Source organism: Anomaloglossus baeobatrachus, chromosome 4 (genome assembly GCF_048569485.1).
Source record: "Anomaloglossus baeobatrachus isolate aAnoBae1 chromosome 4, aAnoBae1.hap1, whole genome shotgun sequence".
NCBI lineage: Eukaryota > Metazoa > Chordata > Amphibia > Anura > Aromobatidae > Anomaloglossus > Anomaloglossus baeobatrachus.
Genome location: NC_134356.1, coordinates 330,319,039 through 330,331,354, shown reverse-complemented (window position 1 = coordinate 330,331,354; position 12,316 = coordinate 330,319,039). Strand labels below are relative to the sequence as shown.

Here is a 12,316-nt window from a genome sequence, read left to right as displayed (position 1 = left end):
AGAATAGGTTCACAAAAGGTGGTTGGTTTCCAAAGCAACAAGCCGTAAACAAAAGAAAAGCTTTCTAGATTCCAAAAAGGCTGAGAATGGGAATAAGCAGTAAATTGCTTGTACTTATTAGCCCTGTCCAACAATATCCATTTATAAAGATGGGATTAGCCTTTTACCCGTTGTTTTTTTCGGGGGTATAGAGTGAGTGATTGATTGAGATACTCTGTTCAGGTTTTGTCTAGACAATCCCCTCCATTTACCTGTACTTTACCCAAAAGCGGTGGGCTGCAGCAACAATCCAGTGTTTGAACGGTACGTAACAGTCTACAAGTCAGAAATAATAGTAACAGTCAAATTCGGCCACATTTGATGTTGGAAACTAGCTGATCAGTCTTGCAAGGTCACAGATAACATTTACATTCCTTACATGATTGAAAAACATAGAAATGTACGACTTTACACCCGCCGGCTATGATAACAGTCGCCAGCTCTGATCCTAAATACTGCTGAGCTCCAGTAATCCCCAACAGCAGCAGCTTCCTAAAATAAATAAGGAAAACCACATCCAATATTATCCCCGGTCACTTACTGCTGCAAATCAGGCTAAATGGCTGCAGCAGGCCTCACACAGACACACCGCCAAACCGTGTCACCCTGCGAAGGGGACCAAGCACACGCCATGTACGCTGCCCAGCAGAGATCCGACATTACCAACTGATCTACAGTCGCAGGAGGGACATGGCAGCAAGTTTCCATTCAGGATAAAATAAACACCGAATGTGAAACTTTTATTAACTACAACAAAACAAGACTTTCATACATTATAGATAAGGGAAACATTCACAAGGATTGCCGCGGGCCAATAAAGCTTCCAAATGTACATTGTGATAACAGTAGTGATATGCAGTTTATAGGGAAACCGTCAAGGTTTTGCCACTTAATGTTAAAGCAGCGTAATGTAGAGACAGAGAGCAGGAATCCAGAGGTGTGTCACTTACTGAGCTGCTTAGTGTAGTTAGGAAAAGATAAAATCAATGTTTTATCCGCAGAAGATAATCAATAGAGGACTAGTAAACCTGCTGCAATGTAGTCCAACCCTGCCTCCACCAGTGAGTGGCAGCTTTCTGCCTCTGCACAGTATACACAGAGAGCTGCCAATAAGTGGTGTGGGCAGGGTTATACATAGCTCAGTATTCAGAGAACGGGTAGATCTGCGGAAGGTAAAAAACGCAATTTTATCAAAATGACAGCAAGCAGCTCAGTAAGTAAAATATCACAGGAATCAGGGTCTCTTCTCCTACATTTTGAAGCTCTTGCATAGAGGAGCTGACAGATTTCCTTTAATATGATCCCCTGGTTACGGTATAGAATATATTAGACAGAGGCTGCAAGGTGGTGTGTGTGTCCATACAGCCTCGCTCCAAAACAATGAGCTTGAGCCTTTATTCATAAAATCTTTGGTAGCCACAAACATCTAGGAAAGGTGATTCACTCTTAAAGGGGTACTCTGGCAAGAAAAAAAAAATCTACTGTCCCTGCCCTTATAGTGATGAGCTAATAATAAGTATTTGTGTTTGGATTATTCATAACGAATCTCATAGTAATATTCCGGTATTTGTCACGCGCAACGAACCTAATGCAAGTCAATGGGGAAATGGAGCATTTTTCAGGGAAATCTTCTAAAGAAAGGCTCAAGTTGCCCATTGACTTGCATTAGCTAATCGTGACGAATACCGGAACAGTACTTTGTGATTTCTTATGAATAATCCAAACACTAATAATTATTATTTGCCCATCATTACTTATAACTATAAAAGATAACATGCACAGTGCTGTTCAATATCGTCACAGTACCCGTAATTCAGTGCGACACTGCTCCCTCTCGCCTCTAGGACAGCAAACATCAGGGGGTGTGACCATATCAAGACCACACCCCCGGCAGAAACGTGACTGTTACCAACACCATGGAGCAGGCCACGTCCCCTAACGTGTGATGTAATCCCAGAGGGGAGGTGGAGCAGTGTCACACTGAATTACAGGTGGTGTGCGGATTTTGATTTTTTTTCCCCATATGTCATTCATTCGGTCACTGGTTCAGTTCCGTTAGTAATACTTTAAGGCAAGCATCATGAATTTACAGATATAAAAGGAACAACTGCTTGGAGGTTATCAGAGACTTTTGTGATTTTTTGCCCCCCATGTGGCTAAAAATGTACAAGTAGGCACGGTAGTTGCCAACTTCCTACCTGTTCTGGTGATGACCCCTGCCAGCTCATGCAGTGGCTACATGTCACCTCATATCAACAAAGCAGTATATTTTCTTCTGGTCTGTTGATGAAGTGTCACTGCCAACGTCATGCTGATTAACAGCTGGCTCCCCACAGTTAAGCAGCGGGAAGCCAACTGTCAACTGTCAATTCAGGATCCATACTTGACTCTGGACCCATATAAGTCAATAGGGATCCAAATTTTGGTGCTGTAAAATGGTTGTAGTAAGGCCTAGGAGGCTGCAAAAGGATGCAAAATGAGGGTAAGGGCAGGATAATTAATTGATAACTAGAGCAGATAATACCAGCACCCAGCTGTTTGTTTTATGAGGGTGGGAAGGTCCATGATTATTTGCTCCTTCCCAACCTAAAATTAGCAGCCTGCAGCCGACCCAGAATTGGCACATGACATTAGATGCGCCAATACTTACCAGTTTAGTAATGGGGGTGTCTGAGAGACACCTCTCCATTAGTAACTCTTGGGCTTGATGCCAGTTATCAATACCCAGCTGATATTAACCCCAAAAGTATTACCACAATTTCACTGTACCAGGGCAATCCGAAAGAGCCATGCAGAGCGCCAGAACTGCCACATCTAATGGATGCGCCACTTCTGGGGCAGCTGTCAGCTGCTATGTTTAGGCTGGGAAGGGCCCAATAACCATGGGTCTTTCCAGTCTGATAATACCAGCACCCAGCTGGCTGTTTTACCATGGCTGGTTATTAAAATTAGGGGGGACTCCACCTCATTTTTTTAAATGTATTTATTTTGTTCACAGCAGCACACAGGCATCTTCCCTATGCCACAAAGATTGTAAACTGGCTGTACAGCAGCCTTTCAACAACTTTATTAGCATACGAACAGCACTCAAACTGACAGACGTTTCTTTTTAATGTCTGTGTTTGAACTTGAGACCAGGAAACCAGGTGTCTCGTACGAACCCTGAACTTTACAGTTTGGGTTTGCTTTTCTATTATCTTATTTAGGAGACCTGAAAGGAAAGATGAAACACTTACAACAGCAGGTAGAAATGGTGTTGGCTGCAGCTGGTCATGTGATCCTCTGTTAGGGTATCATTGGAATTATAGCAGAGCAGAGAGATGGAAGCTAAGGGAAGAAACAGGAGGTTGAAACACATGAAAGGAAGAACATTATATAGAAAACCTGCATAACATCTAATCAAGTGTGGGGGAGTGCTTCTTTAGGCCTCTTTCACACGTCAGTGATTCTGGTACATATGTGCTAGTTTTTATACGTACCAGAATCACGGACATACGCAGACCTATTATAATCAATGGGTCTGCGCACACATCAGTGATTTTTCACTGACTGTCTCTGTGCGACGTACAAGTGTGTCCGTGATTGCCGTACAGAGACATGTCCGTTTTTCTCTGACATATCTGATGTCCCACGGACCACACTATGGTGTGGTCCATGAAATACGTACCAGAAAAACACGGACACTGAAAATAAAAAGCATTTGTAATTCACCTTCTCCATCGCTGCTGGTCTTCGGTCTCTGCTTCAGAGCCGGCTGCTTATTCTCATGCATATTCATGCATGCAGCCACAGCTTACCCGGAAGTAACTGCAGCAGGTGCGAAAACACAGCAGAGTCGGTGAGTTCAGCACCACGGACAGGTGAATATACGTCCATGTGCAATCACGGATAACTGATAATGTATCACGGCTTGCATATGAACAACCCACGTGTGCCGTGAATCACGGCACACAGAGGGGCATATGGGTTTTTTTACACGTCAGTGAAAAACGTCTTTTTCACTGATGTGTGAAACAGGCCTTAAGAACAGTTATTTTGGTCTTGAGGATACAGTGTTTATTTAGTTTTGTATCACTATGTTCCAAGAATCAGAATGGCCAAAAGCCTCTCTTGAATCGCTTGGATGCATCCAACGACTTAAGCGGGCTTTACACGCTACAATAAATCTAACGATGTGTCAGCGGGGGTCACGTCATTAGTGACGCACATCCAGCATCGTTAGTGTTGTTGTAGTGTGTGAAACGTATGTGCGATTGTACGAAAACACATTGATCGCATACGCGTCGTTCAAATTCTAAAAATAGAACGTCCGATTGTTCAATGTTCCCGAGGCAGCACACATCGCAGTGTGTGACACCTTGGGAACGATGAACACATCTTAGCTGTGTCCTGCCTGCAATGCGGAAGGAAGGAGGTGGGCAGGATGTTTAAGTCTCACTCATCTCCGCCCCTCGGCTTCTATTGGCCGGCTGCCGTGTGACGTCGCTGTGACGCCGAACGTCCCTCTTACTACAGGAAGAGGATGTTTGCCGCCCACAGCGAGTTCGTATGGAAGGTAAGTACGTGTGACGGGATTTAATAGTTTGTGCGAGACGGGCAACAAATTGAAAGTGCCGCACATACGATGGGGGCGTGTCACATCGCATAAGAGATTGCATGTGTAATTGTAACTTGTAAAGTAGGCTTTAAACTACCATTATCAGAGCCATCTACTTTCAGGACTGCTGCAGCAGTGTCAGATCTAGCATACAGCTATAAACTTCTGGAGAAAGTTGGGATTAAATCCAGTCCACCCTAATAGCACAAACTACCATAGAGGATGTGACAACTACATAACACAAATGCAATCTTGATACGATGGATGTTGTTAGAGATGAAGAACACTGCTTGGCTTTTAAGTTATGCATTTTCCACTTATTAAAATGTCAATAAAAAACAAATCCAAATATATGGCTTTATGTTTGTTCAGTATATCTGCACATCTTTATCTTGCCTTACTGCTTAAAGGGAACCAGTCACCACTTTTTCGGCCTATAAACTGCAGCCACCACCACTGGGCTCTTATATACAGCATTCTAACATGTTTATTCACCATGTTCCAAATTATTATGCATATTGGATTTAAGTGCCATAGTGATTAATTTTTTTTTTCTCAATGAAACTCATTGATGATATTGTGTCTCAGGGTTCTTTGGATCACTGAAATCAATCTCAGATACCTGTGATAATTAGTTTGTCAGGTGAGCCCAATAAAAGGAAAACTGGATGCTCTACAATATTAAGCAGGCCACAGTTTTCAAGTAACATGGGAAAGAAAAAGGATCTCTCTGCTGCCGAAAAGCATCAAATAGTGCAATGCCTTGGACAAGGGATGAAAACATTAGATATTTCACGAAAACTTAAGCGTGATCATCGCACTGTGAAGAGATTTGTGGCTGATTCAGAGCACATACGTGTTCGTGCTGATAAAGGCAGAATGAGGAAGGTTTCTGCCAGGCAAGTCCATTGGATTAAGAGAGCAGCTGCTAAAAAGCCATTACAAACCACCAAACAGATATTTGAAGCTGCTGGTGCCTCTGGAGTCCCTCAAACCTAAAGGTGTAGGATCCTTCAAAGGCTTGCTGTGGTGCATAAACCTACTATTCGGCCACCCCTAACCAGTGCTCACAAGCAGAAACGGTTGCAGTGGGCCCAGACATACCTGAAGACTCATTTTCAAACAGTTTTGTTTAGTGATGAGTGTTGAGCAACCCTGGATGGTCCAGATGGATGGAGTAGTGAATGGTTGGTGGATGGCCACCATGTCCCAACAAGGCTGCAACGTCAGCAAGAAGGTGGAGGAGTCATGTTTTGGGCCGGAATTATGGGGAGACATCTGGTAGGCCCCTTTAGGGTTCCTAAAGGTGTGAAAATGACCTCTGCAAAGTATAGAGAGTTTCTGAATGACAACTTTCTTCCATGATACCAAAAGCAGAAACGTGCCTTAAAGAGCAAAATCATCTTCGTGCATGACAATGCACCATCTCATGCTGCAAAGAATACCTCTGTGTCATTGGCTGCTATGGGCATAAAAAGGAGATTAACTCATGGTGTGGCCATCATCTTACCCGGACCTCAACTCTATAGAGAACCTTTGGAGTATCATCAAGCAAAAGATCTATGAGGGTGGGAGGCAATTAACATCAAAATAGCAGCTCTGGAGACTATTCTGACATCATGCAAAGAAACTCTCCAAAAACCTCACAAGTTCAATGGATGCAAGAATTGTGAAGGTGATATCAAAGAAGGGTTCCTAACATGTAACTTGGCCTGTTAGGATGTTTTGGATTTAAATAACTTTGTATTTAAGTGAATGTGACCTCCTAATTTTTCAAATTCCACAAATGAGCATTTGCAGTTCTTTAAAACATAAAATAATAATTTGGAACAGTGCATTTTGAGGTTTTTTTTTAAATGTTGAAGATTATATTGTTATCATTGGGAGGTTTCTTCAATAAAATTCGATGTATACTCAACGAGTGATGACTTATTAGACTGACTGTTATTTGCACTGGCCATTAAGGAAAATCAGAGAAAAATATCATTTGCATAATAATTTGGAACATGGTGTAGGAGCCCAGGCCAGCTTTATCGCTATATTAAAGGGAACCTGTCAGGTCCAATATGCACCCAGAACCACAAGCTCTGTGTGCATATTGCTATTCCCCGCCTAACCGTCCCTGTATACATTAGCATAGCTAAAGGGATCTTTAAGAAAAAGTATTTCTAAAGATCTTTTATCGTATGCTAATGAGTCCCCTGACGAGCAAAAAAAAAAAAAAAGGTACATACAGTGCTGGCCAAAAGTATTGGCACCCCTGCAATTCTGTCAGATAATACTCAGTTTATTCCTGAAAATTATTGCAATCACAAATTCTTTGGTATTATTATCTTAATTTAATTTGTCTTCAATGAAAATAAATTGTCATAAAGCCAGATTGGATATAATTCCACACCAAACATAAAAAAGGGAGTGGACAAAAGTATTGGCACGGTTTGAAAAATCATGTGATGCTTCTCTAATTTGTGTAATTAACAGCACCTGTAACTTACCTGTGGCACCTAACAGGTGTTGGCAATAACTAAATTACACTTGCAGCCAGTTGACATGGATTAAAGTGGACTCAACCTCTGTCCTGTGTCCTTGTGTGTACCACATTGAGCATGGAGAAAAGAAAGAAGACCAAACAACTGTCTGAGGACTTGAGAATCCAAATTGGGAGGAAGCATGAGCAATCTCAAGGCTACAAGTCCATCTCCAAAGACCTGAAAGTTCCTGTGTCTAAGGTGCGCAGTGTCATCAAGAAGTTTAAAGCCCATGGCACTGTGGCTAACCTCCCTAGATGTGGAAGGAAAAGAAAAATTGACGAGAGATTTCAACGCAAGATTGTGCGGATGGTGGATAAAGAACCTAGACTAACATCCAAACAAGTTCAAGCTGCCCTGCAGTCCGAGGGTACAACAGTGTCGACCCGTACTATCCGTCGGCGTCTAAATGAAAAGGGACTGTATGGTAGGATACCCAGGAAGACCTCACTTCTTAGCCCGAGACATAAAAAAGCCAGGCTGGAGTTTGCCAAAGTTTACCCGAGAAAGCCTAAAACGTTTTGGAAGAATGTTCTCTGGTCAGATGAAACAAAAGTAGAGCTTTTTGGGAAAAGCCATCAACATACGAGTTTACAGGAAAAAAAAAAAAAAAGGCATTCAAAGAAAAGAACACGGTCCCTACAGTCAAACAGGGTGGAGGTTCCCTGATGTTTTGGGGTTGCTTTGCTGCCTCTGGCACTGGACTGCTTGACTGTGTGCATAGCATTATGAAGTCTGAAGACTACCAACAAATTTTGCAGCATAATGTAGGGCCAAGTGTGAGAAAGCTGGGTCTTCCTCAGAGGTCATGGGTCTTACAGCAGGACAATGACCCAAAACACACTTCAAAAAGCACTAGAAAATGGTTTGATAGAAAGCACTGGAGACTACTAAATTGGCCAGCAATGAGTCCAGACCTGAATCCCATAGAACACCTGTGGAGAGATCTCAAAATGGCAGTTTGGAGAAGGCACCCTTCAAATCTCAGGGACCTGGAGCAGTTTGCTAAAGAAGAATGGTCTAAAATTCTAGCAGAGCATTGTAAGAAACTCATTGATGGTTACCGGAAGCGGTTGTTCGCAGTTATTGTGGATAAAGGTTGTGCAGTCAAGTATTAGGATAAGGGTGCCAATATTTTTGTCTGGCCCATTTTTGGAGTTGTGTGTGAAATGATCAATGATTTGATTTTTGTTTTTCTCTTTTGTGTTTTTTCATTGTAAGCAAAATAAATGAAGATAATAATACCAAAGAATTTGTAATTGCAATCATTTTCAAGAAGAAACTGAGTATTATCTGACAGAATTGCAGGGGTGCCAATACTTTGGGCCAGCAATCCAAATAGGGAAGAAAAAGTTCCAGCATCCACGTCAAAGTAATATAAAATAGTCTTTATTAGATATGCATTAAAAGGGTGATAAGATCACATCCTGAGCAATAAAAATCCCCATAAAAATGAGGGGTATGGTAGATGGTACGCGTTTTGATTGGGACTAAGAGCGGTGAACGCTCGAAACGCGTACCATCTACCATACCCCTCATTTTTATGGGGATTTTTATCACCCTTTTAATCCATATCTAATAAAGACTATTTTATATTACTTGGACGTGGATGCTGGAACTTTTTCTTCCATGTTTGGAATCTTCAGCCTGGCCGGCTTACCTCCCGTGCACCTGTCCTCCATTCAAGTCTCCATCAGAGTGGGTGAGCTAAATTTTTTTTTTTTCTTCATTTTGGCCAGCACTGTATAAGACACCAGGCTTTGGAATAAAAGTTAATGATTAGGGCGGACCTTGATTTGTGCAAAAAAAATATACAATGTTTATTTAAACATGGTGGCAATAGACACATACATATTTAAAATCCAACATGAACAAAATACACTATCCACTCCATGGATCAGATCAAGAATAACACATAGGATATCATTAGGAAATAATCACACATACAATGTATTTCATGAATCCTTGCTGGGAACTCAATATAAATCTGTGTGGATATCCCCTGTGTGCTATATATGGTACTTGCAGAGCTCTGTAATGATGGCTGGTCAAAAGCCACAATAGACTTTTGTGAGGTAAATCCGGAGATATGACGATAAATCATGATATTCAAGTATGTCAGGAAGCCCTCTCCTGGTGTCACCCCCCCTTTCCTTCACACAACTGGTTTAGCAACAAATCCCATGGCCATGTCCTGTGATATGGAGATGAGGTGGTGTGGGAACAATGGACACAGGATGACTCCCTGCCGTCACCCTGTAACAAGAGTTGTATCTCATTAGCAAGGCTATGGAACTAGCTAGACAGAACGACTCCAGTAAAAAATGGTTCATATCTCGCAAGCCATATTTCCGATAAATATGGCAACCATAAAAATGGTGTCTCCGCATGCGGAAGATGCCGGCACACCCTTTTTATGGGAGCAGGACATTGGGAAATGCCCCAGGCGTGATATCAGCCAATGGGGAACTGGCAGACAGGTCATGAGTCCCCTCGTTCTGTAGCTAAATTCATAACTGTCACAATGAGAGCATTGGCGTCCGCCTACGACGCTCCCAGGCAAAGTTATGGCCCATATTCCATGTTGGGATATTGTCCATAACTCAAGCCAGGGGTGGAGCAGTGCTCCCTGTGAGGTCACGAAGGTAGGAGGGGACCTGGATTTGGCCAGGTTGATAACCCTACTTCGGCCACTTTCCAGTGTTCTTTCGCTGGGGGTCACGTGTAGGAAACATCTGTGGGAGTTCCTGGAAACCTGGTCTACAGCGCCCCCCTGTGGCCAGACGCAACAAGGTAACTGCTGGAACTGTGTATGCCTGTTTGTAACCCATGCTTTGACTGTAACTGTACTCTGACATATGTATATTCTGTAGATTCCCTATTGTATATATTGTAGTTCTAGTGTGCTTTAGGCTGATTAAATTATATAATTAATCTTGGGCTGTTCTGTTATCTCGATCTTGAACCCCACGTCTGTGTGTTCGGCTAATAGTTACCGTGAAGCGGTTGGTGGCAGCGAGTTTGTGCCAAGGATTATTGTGGGGAGGCCAGTGAGATTCGGGGAGATTTTATATATTCCGCCCGCGGAGGTCGGGGGAATATATACCCTACTCTCACCGGGGACCCTTCAATAATCGGCATAAGTAGTATAGCGGCCTCCTTGCTTATTGTCGGGCAATTCCATAATTGGCCTGACTATAAGAGGGGCGCTAGAGAGCGCATCACGTGCTCTGTCGGTCGGGAGGTATAAAGGAGGGGTGACCCCCCACTTGTTACCCCCCGATTGTGACGTACTGGTAGCCAGCGCGGGGGATTTCTGAGTGACCCCCCCGGTGGTTTGTGACATATTGGTGGCATAGCGGTGGGATCGAGATAATAGTGTGTGTGAGTGTGAGACCCATACTCCCAGACACTAAAGACTGCCTGCAGCAGCTGTGGCTGCTGGGGTCTTCAGACTAGCTCAACACTAGAGTGTCAGAGTGCAGATACTGTAAGGTGTGTGGAGGCATCAGGTGTCAGTTCTGTGTCAGTGACCAAAAGTCTGCAAGAATGGCTGATGGCACCAGGAGCAGAGCTATGCAACTGGCCAATGCTAAGGCAGGAGCCGAAGAGAGGGAGGACGGTGCTGTGGACAGCAATGAGGAGGTTGCCCACGAGTCCTCCAGGAGCTCGACGCCCGAAAACCGTTCTGCCGAGGACATTGCGCAACCTGGCACTGCTGGACAAGATGAGGAGGAGCTCACCCAAGGTTCCTCAACGAGCCAGATGCCAGCCCTCCGCTCTGAAAGGGACAGTGAATCGCCTAGCTCTGCAGCGTGCCGCAGATCACCACGTGCCATTCCACCGAGCCTGGGAGGCTCGGATAGCCTTCTTCAAATGGCTATGGCCCTTCTCCAGGCTGGAGACCAGAAGGGCTACAAGGAACTCCTGGCAGAGCGCAGGGCAGAGCGGCAGGCAGCGCGTGACGCTGAGGCTGCGGAGCGGCACGCAGAGCGTGAGGCTGCGGAGCGAGAGCGGCAGGCAGCGCGTGAAGAGCGAGAGCGACAGGCAGACCGTGACTACCAGCTGCAGCTAGCTCAGCTCCGGCCCTCATCAGCCACATGTGACCTTCGAGACACCAAACTTCCAAAGGTCCGTGTTGAGGACTTCCCAGTGCTGGAGAAGGATGGAGACTTGGACTCTTTCTTGACTGCTTTTGAACGGACTTGCTTGCAGCACCATCTGGACAAGGACCAGTGGGCCAAATACCTGACCCCCCGTTTAAGGGGTAAGGCCCTGGATATCCTTGGGGACTTGCCTGCTGAGGCAGATCAGGGCTACGACACCATCAAGCGGGCCCCTGAGGCCAGGAGAGCGGCCACCAGCAGCACCTGGAGAGGGGGTAAGATGAATTCGGCGACTGCCCCACCTGCCCCTAGACTGCAGGGGGTGTCCCCCTCAACTCCCCTCTCCAGGCCCGTGGCGGAACCAAGACGGTGCCACCAGTGCAACCTACCTGGACACTTCAAGGCCATGTGCCCTCAGCGTCCCAAGGCCCCGGCTCCGTCCCCGTCCCAAGGGCCGCCCAAGGTGTATTGTGTGGGTGGGGGTGGTGGTAGGTCCCTGGACAGCTTCCAACCTGTCACCGTCGGCCGGTCTGTGACCATAGGACTGCGAGACAGCGCCTCGGAGGTGACTCTGGTGCGGCCTGAGATGGTGTCCCCCCAAGACTTGATCCCTGGAAAAACCCTCGCTGTCTCCGGGATTGGAGGCACTGACCCGGCGCTGCCTGTTGCTGACATTTATGTGGACTGGGGCGCAGGGCGAGGGGTGAGGGAGGTGGGGGTAACTGATCGGATCCCTGCAAACGTGCTACTTGGGACAGATTTGGGGCAGATAACCTCCCAGTTTGGGCCCCAACCAAGGGCTGAACCTTCAGCCAGTACTGACATGCCTCCGGACAATGTTAATGTGTTATCTATGAATGATGTAAGGGAGGGGGGAGTGAACTCTGATATTTCTGCTTGCACAGACACCATAGACACACACACAGCTGCAGCTGTGACAGGGGAGGGGGTCAGAGAAAGGTGTGACAATGCCTCTACAAGTAACCAGCCTGTGAGCTGGGATCTGTTGCCCTCTGCAGGGATAAGCAGAGAGCAGGGTGCTGCAG

The 12,316-nt window shown here is 45.2% G+C and overlaps 1 protein-coding gene across 3 annotated transcripts in view; it reads right to left on the bottom strand.

Annotated features, from left to right (window-relative positions):
* The window catches only part of ST7 (suppression of tumorigenicity 7), a 186,668-nt gene that overhangs the window by 153,880 nt on the left and 20,472 nt on the right, over window positions 1-12,316 (bottom strand). The window contains exon 2 of one of the 3 annotated variants that reach the window (XM_075342518.1): window positions 3,276-3,366. The exons of the other annotated variants lie outside the window; for them this stretch is intronic. The gene's annotated coding sequence lies outside the window, so the exon portion shown is untranslated. The remainder of the gene's footprint in view (window positions 1-3,275; window positions 3,367-12,316) is intronic. 3 annotated transcript variants of the gene reach the window in all.